Source organism: Phaenicophaeus curvirostris, chromosome 1 (assembly GCF_032191515.1).
Source record: "Phaenicophaeus curvirostris isolate KB17595 chromosome 1, BPBGC_Pcur_1.0, whole genome shotgun sequence".
Classification (NCBI taxonomy): Eukaryota; Metazoa; Chordata; class Aves; order Cuculiformes; family Cuculidae; genus Phaenicophaeus; species Phaenicophaeus curvirostris.
In genome coordinates, this window is record NC_091392.1 from 154,619,301 (window position 1) to 154,632,311 (window position 13,011).

At 35.8% G+C, this 13,011-nt stretch overlaps 1 protein-coding gene across 2 annotated transcripts in view; it reads left to right on the forward strand.

Annotated features, from left to right (window-relative positions):
• GPC5 (glypican 5) overlaps window positions 1-13,011 on the forward strand; it is a 643,004-nt gene that overhangs the window by 124,068 nt on the left and 505,925 nt on the right. The window lies entirely within an intron of this gene.

The window sequence follows — 13,011 nt, forward strand, 5'->3', positions numbered from 1 at the left end:
AAGAGAAAATGGATTTTTGTTTGAGCTTGATCTTTATAAAATGTTCCTTTTAATACAGAGTGTGTGATAGCAGACTCAAGCTATTTGCTTAAAACTTTATCTGTCTCTAAGAATGAAGTAATATCTTTATATATATGGTTTCTCAGGAGAGAGCTAAAAGTTAAGACACAAAGATAAAACACTTTGAAAGTGGAACACATGTATCATTTTATGTATTCAGTGGCTTGGGAGACATCATTCAGCAGCAATCGCAAAGAAGAGATAATAATAAACTACTACGCTCCTGCATGTGTATCTCTGGAATCAATTTATTTCACAGCTTACAAAAAACTTGCATTTATGGATGTCAGAAGGATTTTCAGAGAGCCGATCTCTGTGTTTTTGCTTTATTGCTTTCATCAAGTATTTCTCCAAGCAGTAAGTCCTTGTCATGACAGAGACCAAGATATAAAAATGTTCATTGCAATTATTTTTTTATAAAATTACACTTTTAATATAGTATGTATTAGTGGGTAGTATCAAAAGTCATATCAGAGAAGGTGGCTAAAAGCTGTGAAGTAAAGTGGGAGATAGCTGGTACCAAGCAGAAGGACCAATAACAGCCTGTAGCTTCAGCTGTCTCTAAGAGGGTTAGGTAGAAGTTGTAATTTATTGATTAGTAATACCTAAGGAAACTTAATGAACACCCTTTCAGTAAGCGGCTACAGGCCTTCTTTTATGTACCTTCCTGGGTAGTCCAATGTTTTAGTAGCACCAAGTCCCAATGAGTGGTTGACTCCCAATGATAGTCTCATTGGGAATCTGTCCTAAGGTTTCAACGATCTTCTCAAGATGGCATGTCCTTTCTTTAGACATCTATATTGACATTTAATGTCAACTTTAGCTCATGGCTTTTGTTTTGCTACCCTTCCCTAATAAGTTATGCTACTCCTACCAAATGTTTCAGTAACAGTCTGAAGTTAGCATCTTGTAATTACAGTTTTCCTAAGATCAAGGTTCTTCCATAATTACTTTTGTCTGCTTATAATCTACTGTATTTTACGCATTATTACATTATACTACCATACTCTTACTATGTTTGTACTATAAGAATAGAATAGGATAGAACAGGTTGGAAAAGACCTACAATGATCATCTGGTCCAATGCCTGACCAGTTTGGGGCTAACTAAGTTAAAGTTAATACGGCTAAATATTTAAAATATATACTCATTAACTATTAGGGAGAATTTTCTAATGGCAAGGACAATAAGGCACAAAAATAGGTAGTTTTGGGGTCCAGCATCTGCCTGAAGGAGGATAATTAAAAACAGGCAAGGTGAGCCACTGACAAATGATGCAGCAAAAGCCAATTTTTCTTTAGAGATAACCTCTTAAAAACTCCAGCCCCCTGTTTCTGAATCTAGTATTATCTAAATCCTATGATGCTCAGCTTTTGTTTCAATGATGCCAGGATACTGTGACATTTTAGGAACAATAATGACCTGACCAGGCATCATCACTTTTCTGTGTAAATACTCAAGAACACCTGAACCTGTACATACACATATTCTCTTTTCTTATTTCTTCATTTGCCTGCGTGTAGTATAGCAATAAATAAAGATATTAGTGAAATCTTCTGCGCAGTGTTCCTGGCACAGATGGGGGAAAGTCTATATTGTTCAAATTAGTTAAAGTAAATAGATTTTATCCGGTTTGGATTCTTCATAATTTCCATCTAGTTTTGCCTTCCAGTTAAAAATCAGGTGCCATAGCTGGTGATGACTGCATCATTTTGAGCCTGATGTGGGAACATAATATCAGAAGCTACATAGTGCTGGTATGAGAGTACCAGGACCTGAAGAGATTGCTAAGATTGCTATATCTGTGTTTCAAGCTGCAAGAAGCAATAAGCCCTGAAGACAGAAGATAGATATGTTTAAAAATATAAAATATTGCAATTCTTCTTTCTCCTTTTCTGTGCATTTTTATAAAGGAAGTACTTCTAGGTTTTAAAGGCTGTAATATCATATCTCAGGTAAATCTTGCTGCCTCTAATACCACCTAAGCAATTATAAAGCCTGGATAGGAAAGGGTCAGAAGAAGAAAAAGAGGACATTACTGAAATGAAAACTTACTTAACAGTTTACATTTCATATACTTCAGATGTTTCCTTTTGGGTTTAAATATTTTTGTTTGTTTGTTCTTTTAAATTGTAATGTCATTGCAATATGGCCCTTGGTTCTGAAACTAGAAATTGTTCTGAATCTAGGCTGTCACACGTTGTAGGCTTGTATTTTATCAAAACTGAGACCAGAATCCCCATATTCCTGTGTTAATGTCAGACAAGACTGATAATGGGCAGGATTTGCAGGGCAAGCCTACTCTTTTGCAAGGTCCACATCACTGCAGAGTAGTGGAGAGGACCTCTCAGGGGGGAGGGTCTTCAGCCCTTCCACAGTTTTACCCTATTGTGTGAATACAGTAGGTGATCATGGAATTCAAACTGCAGTTTTAAAGGCATAACTGAGTGCCATGATGAAATACCTGGAATTTAGTGTTATGGGATTCATTAGGTTCAGTGGAAAAAGAGGAATTGCTACTAATAAGTTATGCACTATGAAAGCATATGTGAATTGCAAGTATCAGTCCAGAATTTCAGTGGCGTTTTAGTGTTAATGCTAAAATAATGAGCGCTGTGAAAACAGACAGATTTTTCTCATTCATGAACAGAAAGTGGCTTAATTGACGTATACAGTTTTGGTACTCCAAAGTGCCTGGCTAGAGTACAAAGAAAGTTGGATCAAAAATCCTCAGAGGAGAGCAGAATGTGTACTGTACATCTTGAGATCAGTGATTCCATTGAAATAAAAATAGACATGGTGGAAGAAAATAGTAAAATTATGTCTGTTGAAGAATTCAAGGCTAATGGAGATTATTAAAAACAGCTAATCAAGTTTGGAAGGAAGAGTTTCATATGAAACACATACCTAAAGCATCCCAATTAAGACGAATTAAACAGCATGATTGATTTTAATTGCTGAGCAAATTGTTAGAAAGTGATTATAATAAGAATCCATCATCAAACAAATACTTAGCTTTAGCACAGCTCTTTAGCACAGACTGGGGAAAGGAATTTTCTCTTTTGAGTCTTAAATATTCTGAAACAAGACTACAGTCCTGAATCTCTTCTTAACCAATAAAAGAAGATAAATGGTAATATAAAGAGATCTAATTAATACTTTTTAGTTTTCTTCTGTTTGAGTAATTGAGCTGGTCATCTGTTTGCAATGAGACAGAACGTAAACTGCCATAAAAGGCACCACTTGCCACATATGCAAAAGATTTCCTTGAATGACTTGAAATGTGGGAACAGTCCTTTGTGGCTCTTACTGCTCTGCCTAATAGACTGTTGCCAACAGAGGCTATTGAAATGTGTGACAATGGTAAATATGTGGTTCCTTGCACACTGCAAATCTGGAAATGCCTGACCTGGAACTGTGAATGTTCAGGCTTCCCATGAACTGATCACATCTTACCATCAAGTAGCATTTCACAGCAGGTTAACTAGAAGATTTCAGATACCAAAACACTGAGTCAACTTAAGAAGTAGATGGTGGATAAAGATATTTGTAGGCTGAATGTCTTGTAAACAAAATAAAAATTAAATTAATTGTTAAATGTCTGAAATCTGAATTTTTTTTTTTTTGAATTGCAGCTGCCCCATTAGGGATGATTGGAAGTGAAGTTGCCAACATATGGCACCTGGGCTGTAATGAAAATTCATGTCATCTGACCTATAGGAACATGGGGTACCAAAGGTCCTCCCTGAATTCAGGAGGAATTTGTCATTACACTTTATGCATTTTCATTTGGAAAACTACTGACATTAGGATTTGTTTAATGACTAATCAGCAACACCATTAGTTTTACCACTGCTAACCCTTCCAATGACAAATAATTTCATGTTGATTCTGCTTTGCATATCAGAAGAATGAGAGGGGCTTATGATAAAATTTTCTGTGTCAATATAGAAAACAAAAGGCATTTCTATTTCTAACATCAAAATGTAATTGAATTAAAAACCGTAATTTTATATTATTCTAGTTGATGGAGGTAACCTTTTGTTGTCTTTTCTTCTGATAAACCTTAAACATTATTTTTGGGTTAGCTTAATGTATTTAGAAATTATATTTGAGAATATAATCTGTGAGATTATATATTATATTATAATATATAATATAATATATTATATTTGAGAATATAATCTGTCTTTCCAGTGAAAGACAAAAATTATAAGAAAGAAGGACACTGGCTTGGTGACAGATGATATAAATACTAGTTAGTTTATATAAAAGCTGAACTTCAGATCCCTATATCAGCTGGTATTAAGAGATATGAGTCTGACATTAGAGGCAAAGATGAAAAGGCATAGAATCACTTTGTTTATATTAATAGTGGGGTTTGTTCTCTATTTTTACATGAGATATAAAAATAAAATAATTTCTGTGATAATAAAGATGATATATATGCTTAGGTAAATCTCATGACATTTCAGGACGGATTTTTTTTTTAATTACATAAAAGCAATAAGATATAAATTGCATTTGATTATCTCAAAATAAATTATTAGATTTTCCTTTCGTCTTCTTGAGCAAATCTATAATTTCCCATAATGTTTGTCCTAGAAACATTTGAGTTGTTTGTCATGCACAGCAGAGCTTATAATGAAAAGGCTCTAATCCTGGGTGAATTAATTTTTATTAAGCTTTTAACAATTTACAAAATGTATTGACTTTTAAATTGAAAAACATGATTAGAGGCACATTAGGTAAATAAGAGTTTTTATAGAGTCACAGAAGATTGCTGATACATAGGCATGCAAAAGAACAGTGAAAACCTATTCTATGATTTTGAAATATGGACTTACTATACTTTTGTTTTGGAGTGGTTTGTTCTTTCCTTTTACCCAGCCATAGGAAAATAGATTTAGTCCAGAATTTAGTACTGGGGTTTTCCTAAGGTATTGAGGACTACTTCGACATAGTTTATGACATGAAACAGTGTAGCAAAAAAAAAAAATAATTCATCATCTGCATTTTGTGTAATAAGTTTTCATATTAATACCAAGGAAAACTCATGCAAGAGACTTTGCTGCATAGTTCAAAAATAAGCCTAACATAAAATAAATAACTATGAATTATAGTGGATTGTGTTAGACAGTAGATTTGTCTATTTCTGCCTCACTGAAGTTCTTATAAAAGAAATATGATCTAACTGAATTCAACTTTGATATACAGAATTCCTTTCAAATAATAAGTTTAGTGATATTTTACCATGAGGCACCTTTCACAGAGTGATGTTCTGCAACATTCTGTATTTTTAAATACAAATTATTTATCACCTCTAGCTATGACAATTTAATACAGCAGCTCTCAATGAATAATCTAAATAGTATTTTGGGTCATGAAATATCTTGTCAGGGGTCCTCTTTCACTGTAGTCTTCACAGCAGTCCTCTATGAACACTGCAGTCTTACCAGTCCAGGTAGAAAACTTATTATTACTGATCTACAGTACCACCACATTTATAGGTGTCCCTTTCAACCTTCATTTTGCTATGCTGCATCTGCTGAACAGTTTTCTCTTGACAGCCATAGGTCAGATTTTCGTAGAGCATTCTGCACCAACTATGAAAATACATCAAGAAACTTATATTATGCAAGGATTTTGCATTTCTTTACATTTTCTCAGCTGACTTAGATATTCAAACAGGGTGATTTTAGAGATCTGGAAGTTGGTTGGGAGTCTTATGTGAAATACACTCATTTTTTCTTTTTGTCTAATTGTGAAAGTTTGTGGTAATTTTGCTTTATATAGTTCCAGTTTGGTGAATGTTCTGGAGATTATTATGCATACAGCTTGATTTTGTTAATGTCATTTATGTAATATAGATGATAAGAAATTGATATTCATATAATAGTGTTAATGCATATAAAGAATGAGTTTACTCATTATATTTTCTAGAAATGAATATAATTCTTTCCAATTGTATCTAATTCTTGCTCTTTTGTAGTTAAAAGAATCGCTGTATCCTCTTTAATGAAGTAAAACTTATCTGCCATTCACAACTGTGAGTCTGTGAGCATCTGCTTCAAAATACCATATTGTCTGTTCTCTTTAATAGAAGTTGTGGTTTCTTATCTTCCTTAGCAGTTCAGCTTCTTTTTATATTCCTTTAGAATTATATGACGGGAGGCACAAGTTGGCTTAAATTCATTCAAATGACCATTTTTTTCTAACTGTTTCTATTCTAAATCTGCATTCTCAGGACCAAAGTTTTTTAGCATTCATCCACGTAGAGGCACTCACGAGAAATAAGCTGAATCAATGAAGACTATGAATTTAGAAATCAGTGATGTTAGCTCACTTTTTACTCAATTAATTGAATAAATGAACTAAATTGAAGCTACCTTAATTCAGAAAGAATTTTAATTATGAAAATGTAGTATCCCATGCTACAATTTGCTAGCTCAGTTAATGCATTTTTGTCTTTAAAATGTTCCAAGTGATGGTTTGAATTTAGCCATGTGGGCAAGCACATATCTGCTGAGTGTTTCAGTGTCAACTGTCTCTGAGAAAGACAAGCAAAAAGTAATGAAAAGGAAACATTAACATGCTTATATTTGCCATGCTGCAGGCTTAGCATATGACCCAGTCAAGCACTAGTGTGAATAGCCATGTCCAAATTTGAGAGGTTTTCATGTTCAGCTTGTGACTAGCATTTCGTATAAGAAGTTATTATGAAGAATAGGTCAAAGTGGGAGAACTAAATTGTTACATTTACTCAACAGCAGACTGTGGAGAATCCTCACAAATACATACTTGATCACTATGAGGCAGAGAAAGAAAATATGAAGCATAATATACAGCCCAAACTCACAAAGAACTGTTTTCCTTCCATAGTAAAAGAGACCTCTCTGCTGCTTGTAACGGGCAGGAGCACCAGGAAGACCTTCCTTCAAACTGTTAGGAATCATGTACCTTAGAGGAAATCCCATACCTATTGATGGGGGGGGTTGCACTATAGCATACTGCTGTGTGATAAGAGGTAGCTTTTCCTTGTAAGACTGTGAGGTGTGAACCTTTGCTGTGTTACTTTTTAAACACATTTATATTTTATGTTAATAAGAGTTTGCAATGATAAAATTTGTTATATTCCTAATCTCTCCTACTCCAGGTATTTTTATGAAGAAATAATCATCTGAATTGGCCTCTTGGCCTCTTTTTTTTAAGTGAAGAGATAAATGGACCCTTGTAGCATGCAATTAATTTAGTTTTGAATGATTGGATAGAACTTCCTATAAGGACTTTTTTCTCCTCCTGGGCTGTAAAGGGCATCAGTCTAACGGTAGTGGTAGAATTTACGTTAAACACATTTAAAATATCTGGAAACCTAGTTATATTTTTAAACAGCTAATACAAAGTATCTATGCTGAAATTAAACTCCAAAATACTCTAAGCGCTAACTGTTAAACCCCAGAGATTGATCTAAAATCATTGTACCTAACTCTTTGAAATTTTTCACCAGAAACCTAGGTATGCATGTTGACCCTAATACTAAAAGTGATGTCATATATCTGTGTTGATCAATATTTGCTAGTGCTGATCTTCTGATCAAAGTGATGTGTGAAGGTAATGGGGGTGAGGAGCATAAAGGATTGTGCAGGACCAAACACCACTCTAGCTCTTTCTCATACCTTTGGTCAAAGATAGAACATGTTCTCAAATAAGGAATAAAACTTTCTAGTTTGCATAGTTTCTTAAAGTTGTTTCATTTTAAAGGCAAGCAAAGTTAGGAATGGATTTAGAAAGGGTTAGACTCTTTATGTAAAGAATATAAAATATTTCTTTTTATTTTCTCTCTGTTTTCTAAGCCCATTTTCTCTGTAGGAGAAGTTCTGGCACCTATAACTTCAGATTTTAAATCTCCAGTTCTTATAAACTCTTACAGAAATTGGTATTTTCATGTCTTTTTCTCAAATATGATGACAAAGATACCCGAGAAAAACTTACATTCCTGTATCCAAGTATGTTCCTACTAGACCTTCTTTTACTATGTCTCACTTTCATATCTGATGTCTTTAAAATCTCTGTCCATCTTGTAGTGAGAGGCCCAGAAATGAACTCAGTAATCGAGGTGCAGCCTCACCAATGCTGAGTACAGGAGCACAATCACTTCCCTGGTCCTGCTGGCCATGCTGTTTCTGATACAAGCCAAGATACTATTGGCCTTCTCGGCCACACTACTGACTCATATTCAGCTGACTGTCAGCCAATACCCCCAGATCCTTCTCTGCCAGGCACCTTTCCAGCCCCTTATCCCCAGGCCTGTAGCACTGTATGCTGTATGTCCCAAGTGCAGGTCTCTGCACTTGGCCTTGTTGAATCTCATACCATTGGTCTCAGCCCATCAATCCAGCTTGTTCAGATCCCTCTGCAGAGCCTCCCTACCCACAAACAGATTGACTTAGGGTCATCTGCAAACTTGCTAAGGGTACACTCAATATCCTTATCCAGATCATCAATAAAAATATTTAATACAACTGGACTCAACACTGGGGAACACCACTTGTGACTAGCTTCAAACTGGGGTTAATTCCATTTACCATCACTCTTTGGGTCTGGCCATCCAGCTAGATTTTTACCCAGCAAAGATTATGCCTGTCCAGTCTAGTGGTCACCACTTTCTCAAGCAGAACGCTGTGAGGAACAGTGTCAAAGGCTTTACTGAAGTCCATCTACACTGTATCCACAGCCTTTCCCTCTTCTGCTAAGTGGATAATCTTGTCATAGAAGGTGATCAGGTTAGTTTGGTAGGATCTGCCTGTCATAAACCCACTTTGACTGGATCTGATTGCCTGGTTGGCTTGTATGTACCGTGTAATAGCACTCAAGAAGACCTGCTCTGTGACCTTCCCTGGCATCGAGGTCCGACTGACATGGCTGTAGTTCCCCACATCCTCCCTCCAATCCCTCTTCTAAATAGGCAGAACATTTGCCAACCTCCAGTCAAGTGGAACTTCCCCAGTCAGTCAGGACTGCTTGTGGATGGTGGAAAGGGAACTGGTGAACACCTCTTCCAGACCTCTTAATGCCCTTGGATGGACCCCATCTGGCCCCATAGACTTGTGAGTGTCTAATTGGCAGAGCAGATCTCTATTTCCTCTTAGAACACTGGAGTTTGTTCTGCTTCCCCTTCCTGTCTTCTGTCTCAAGGGGCTGAATACCCACCTTACCTTGCCACAAAAGATATAGACAAAGAAGGCATTACATACCTCAGCAGATTATCACTATATTGGCAGATTATCACTCTATGTTCTTCAATTCAACTGGTTCTTGACTGCGTGTATTTCTAGCACAGGAAAGATTTGACTGTGATCCAAACCAATGAAAGCTCATTCTGGAGTACTGCCCATCAGCCTTTGACAGTACAGACTATAATCACAAATATCTTGGCAGTAAGCATTTAATTTCAAATCCATATTTTTCTATCAAGAGAATTAATTTTTCAAGGGAGATTTTTTTAACCAGGCAGTTCAAGAGCCAATAGCTAGACTCTGCCATCTCTTCTGCACTTTTGCTGTCTCAGTGAAGGAACATATTTGCAGAAATAAAATGTTGGATCAAACAGCCAGAAGTTGTTTATTTTCTTAGACACCTATGAAAGACTTAATATGGAAAATAATTTAGCTCATGTTTTAGTCAATACAGTTGATTCTTTTGGATTAATATGTTGATAATGCCATATTTGAGTATATTGGGAAGACTATGTTAGGGGTGAGAAGAATATGTTAGGTGTGAGATTCAACTGACTTCTTTAGATATGCATAATGTAGGCATCTAATCTGGACTTCTTGAGTCTGTATAGTCAATGGATCACCACTGGTCCTAGTGGACTGGCTGTTTCCAACCACTGTAAGCACTTGGATTGAGAAGCACAGGACAGCTGCATAGTTTAGATGATCTGAATCTTGCCCTCGATGTGCAAGTCTGATGGCAGAAAATTTGCACACTAAGAGAAGAGAAAGAGACAAATCAGAGCATATTTCATGACTGTCAGAAAGAAAGTACAAAAATAGGTCACTTCTACCCTGTGTCTCAGTAAGCTACGGAAGCTATAGTTGCAGGTGCACTACTGTGCACCATTCTTAAGACACCAGAAGGTGACCACTGAAGTTCAAAGAAAAACAGGTTTTCTGGATGTCAGCTGAAGCTCACTGAATTTCTTTTTGCTGCTTCATTTTAGATTCCTCTAGGCTTTGAACTCCTCTGTAGAGGCAGCCTACATGGCAGATGCTTCAGCAGTGCCATTGGAACAGCTCACAGTCATAGATAACAGCGCATACAATGTGTCAAACAGATGCTCATGACAAGAAAAAGTCTTGTCTCAGCTGTGTACACAAATTGTAGTAGAATACATGAAGAGAAGCCATATGTAAAAAGATCCTACAGTTGTTGTTCAGTTGAGCAATTTTCCCTAATACTTCCATCACATCCAGAAAACATTTGAGCTATTTGGGATTTGCATTGTCTTTTGTTTTATTTCCTTTTCTGTGAATGTGAAGTAGACTTTAAATGTGTAAGACGATCATTTTGTAGGAAGATAACAAATACTTTCTCTAGGGACAGAACAACTCATGTCCTAGGAAGTATTGAAGTGTCATCTTCTAATAAATAAGCAGTGTGATAAGTTCACTTTTCTCATTTGTATGTGTGTATAAAATAATTCTGAGTTACTCTTTTAAACCTGTATGCATCTATGAGTGCTGCTACTACACCTTCACCTATCTGTCTGCAGTGAAGACATACATGTACATATTGTAGTCAGATTTTCTGTCAATTAGGTGTTGAATGCAGCTAAATTCACTCAATTCAGAGAAGCTTTTGAGGAGAGGTGAAGGTAGATGAATTCCCTAACTGTATTAATTTGGAAGAAACTTGGAGGATAAATGAAATCCATCAAATGAAATCTGTTTAGATGACAGGAAAAAAGTGGAGATTTCACCCTGAAGTAGGTTCCGTTTGAGGAAGCTAAGCCTGAAGACAAACATTGTCATGTGAATAGATCCTAGCTATGGGAAATCATATTTAACGTCTTGAGGTCAGCTGGTAGTTGGTGAGAACACCTGGAAAGCAAGCCAGATTTCCAGTGAGGCATGCTATTTTTCTCACCTACATTTGCCTCAAATTGCTGTTCTATAAAAATTGCATTTAGTAAAATTAAGACACATTCTGGTTTTATTTTAGCATTTCTTATGAGTTCAAACAAAAGATAATACCTTGATAATGTGAGAAAATTTGGGAAATAGATAAACCTTCTACTGCAAAGTTTTCTTTTACAAGATAACAAACAAATCAACACCAATAGAAGAAAAATTAAAATATCTCACGCTGAATGCACATTAAAAAGTTTTATTTTATAGCATGTCAAAACTAGCAGCCCTGGGGCATTTTTTTTCCATCATACACACAAAACCCAAAGTCTAGCTCATAAACTTGAAAAAGTGAATAAGCAATAGTCCCTCAGAGTTACAAACAAAAAATGACACCTGGCCAGCCATCTATAAAAGGAAGGCACTTATTCACGTAGTGTATGGATAGAACACAGAATCTCTGCCTCAAGATGTTTTGGAAGTCAAAAATGTGTCTGCATTCAAAGAATGGCTAGACAAATTCCTAGAATAATTCATGAAGGATTCTTGGTAAAGTTATAATACAAATATTCCTTTCTGTGAATTGCCAGCAACTGGGAGGCTGTACCCAAGGAAGAGAAAGGAGAAAGTGTAGCAGTATATGTTTTATTCCCAGTTCCTGCTGGTTAAACTTAGAAAGTGGTTGCTGGGAGAATAGAGCTTCTTGAGTGGCTACATATCTCCATTAGAATTTTTTCTCCTTAATACTCTGCTGGGTATTTCTGAATCATTTTACTCACTCACTCACTCACTCACTCACTCACTCACTCACTCACTCACTCACTCCATTTGAGTGCCCAACAAGAAAGCAGTTCTTGTTGGGAACTCAAATGAACATAAACCAGCTGTTTTCTAATGATCTCTCATGAGAGATGGGTCCACAATGCCTTGCTTTGCAGCAGTCTCTCAGAACTGGGAAGTGAGAGACAGATGTTATAGCAGAAATGTTTTAAAGTTTTATTGGCTTCCTCACTGTGACAAAAACATTTAGATTTTTTTTTCTTAATTTAATACAATAATACTTAAATATTATTTTCTGCTGTTTTTCCAGAAGAAAACACCAGTATGACAGTTTTTTCCTCTCTCTAATCTGTCATTCCCCTTTTATTTTTTCATAACTTTTTCTAGTTTATCTTGTGTTTGCACACCTTTCTTATCCTGTATTTTTCACACCTTTTCCCCATTCATTTCCATATTATTTTCTCTACTTTGTCTTCCACTTCAAGCCTTTCATATTTGCACTCCATTTGTTTATTTTAACTTTACTGAAGTCATATCAGTCATAGTACAATAATGACAAAGTGGACTTTGTCTTTTTACTATGCTGCTGTGTTTTTGTGGGTTTTCTTTTCTGTTTTTTTTTTTTTTTTAATTTAATTGCATGTGTCTTTGTTTTCCGGTAGCCACAAAATAACTTCTGAAAATAAAATGAATCTGTTCCCTTCTGGAAAGGTGTTCTTCTTGTACTAGAAAATTTTGACTGGGCATTATTATAATTGTAAAGTAACAAACAAAAAGTGGGATTTTGTGGGAGTATGTTAATACCTGTTTCAATTGCATCCAATCTAATTAGGCCATAATGAGCCACCTTTGTTCAAAGGTTCTTTTTTTCCCCCACATGTTCATAGCACTGCCGAGTGCAACATCACCAGAAGCAAAAACTTTAGATAAACTTTAATAATGTAGGATTTCTGGTTTGTTTTGGTGGTCCTCTGGAGAGAGCAGTTTTTTCTGTTGCTGCATCTTAGGTTGCCACCCAGTGGAGAAGACTGTAAATTCC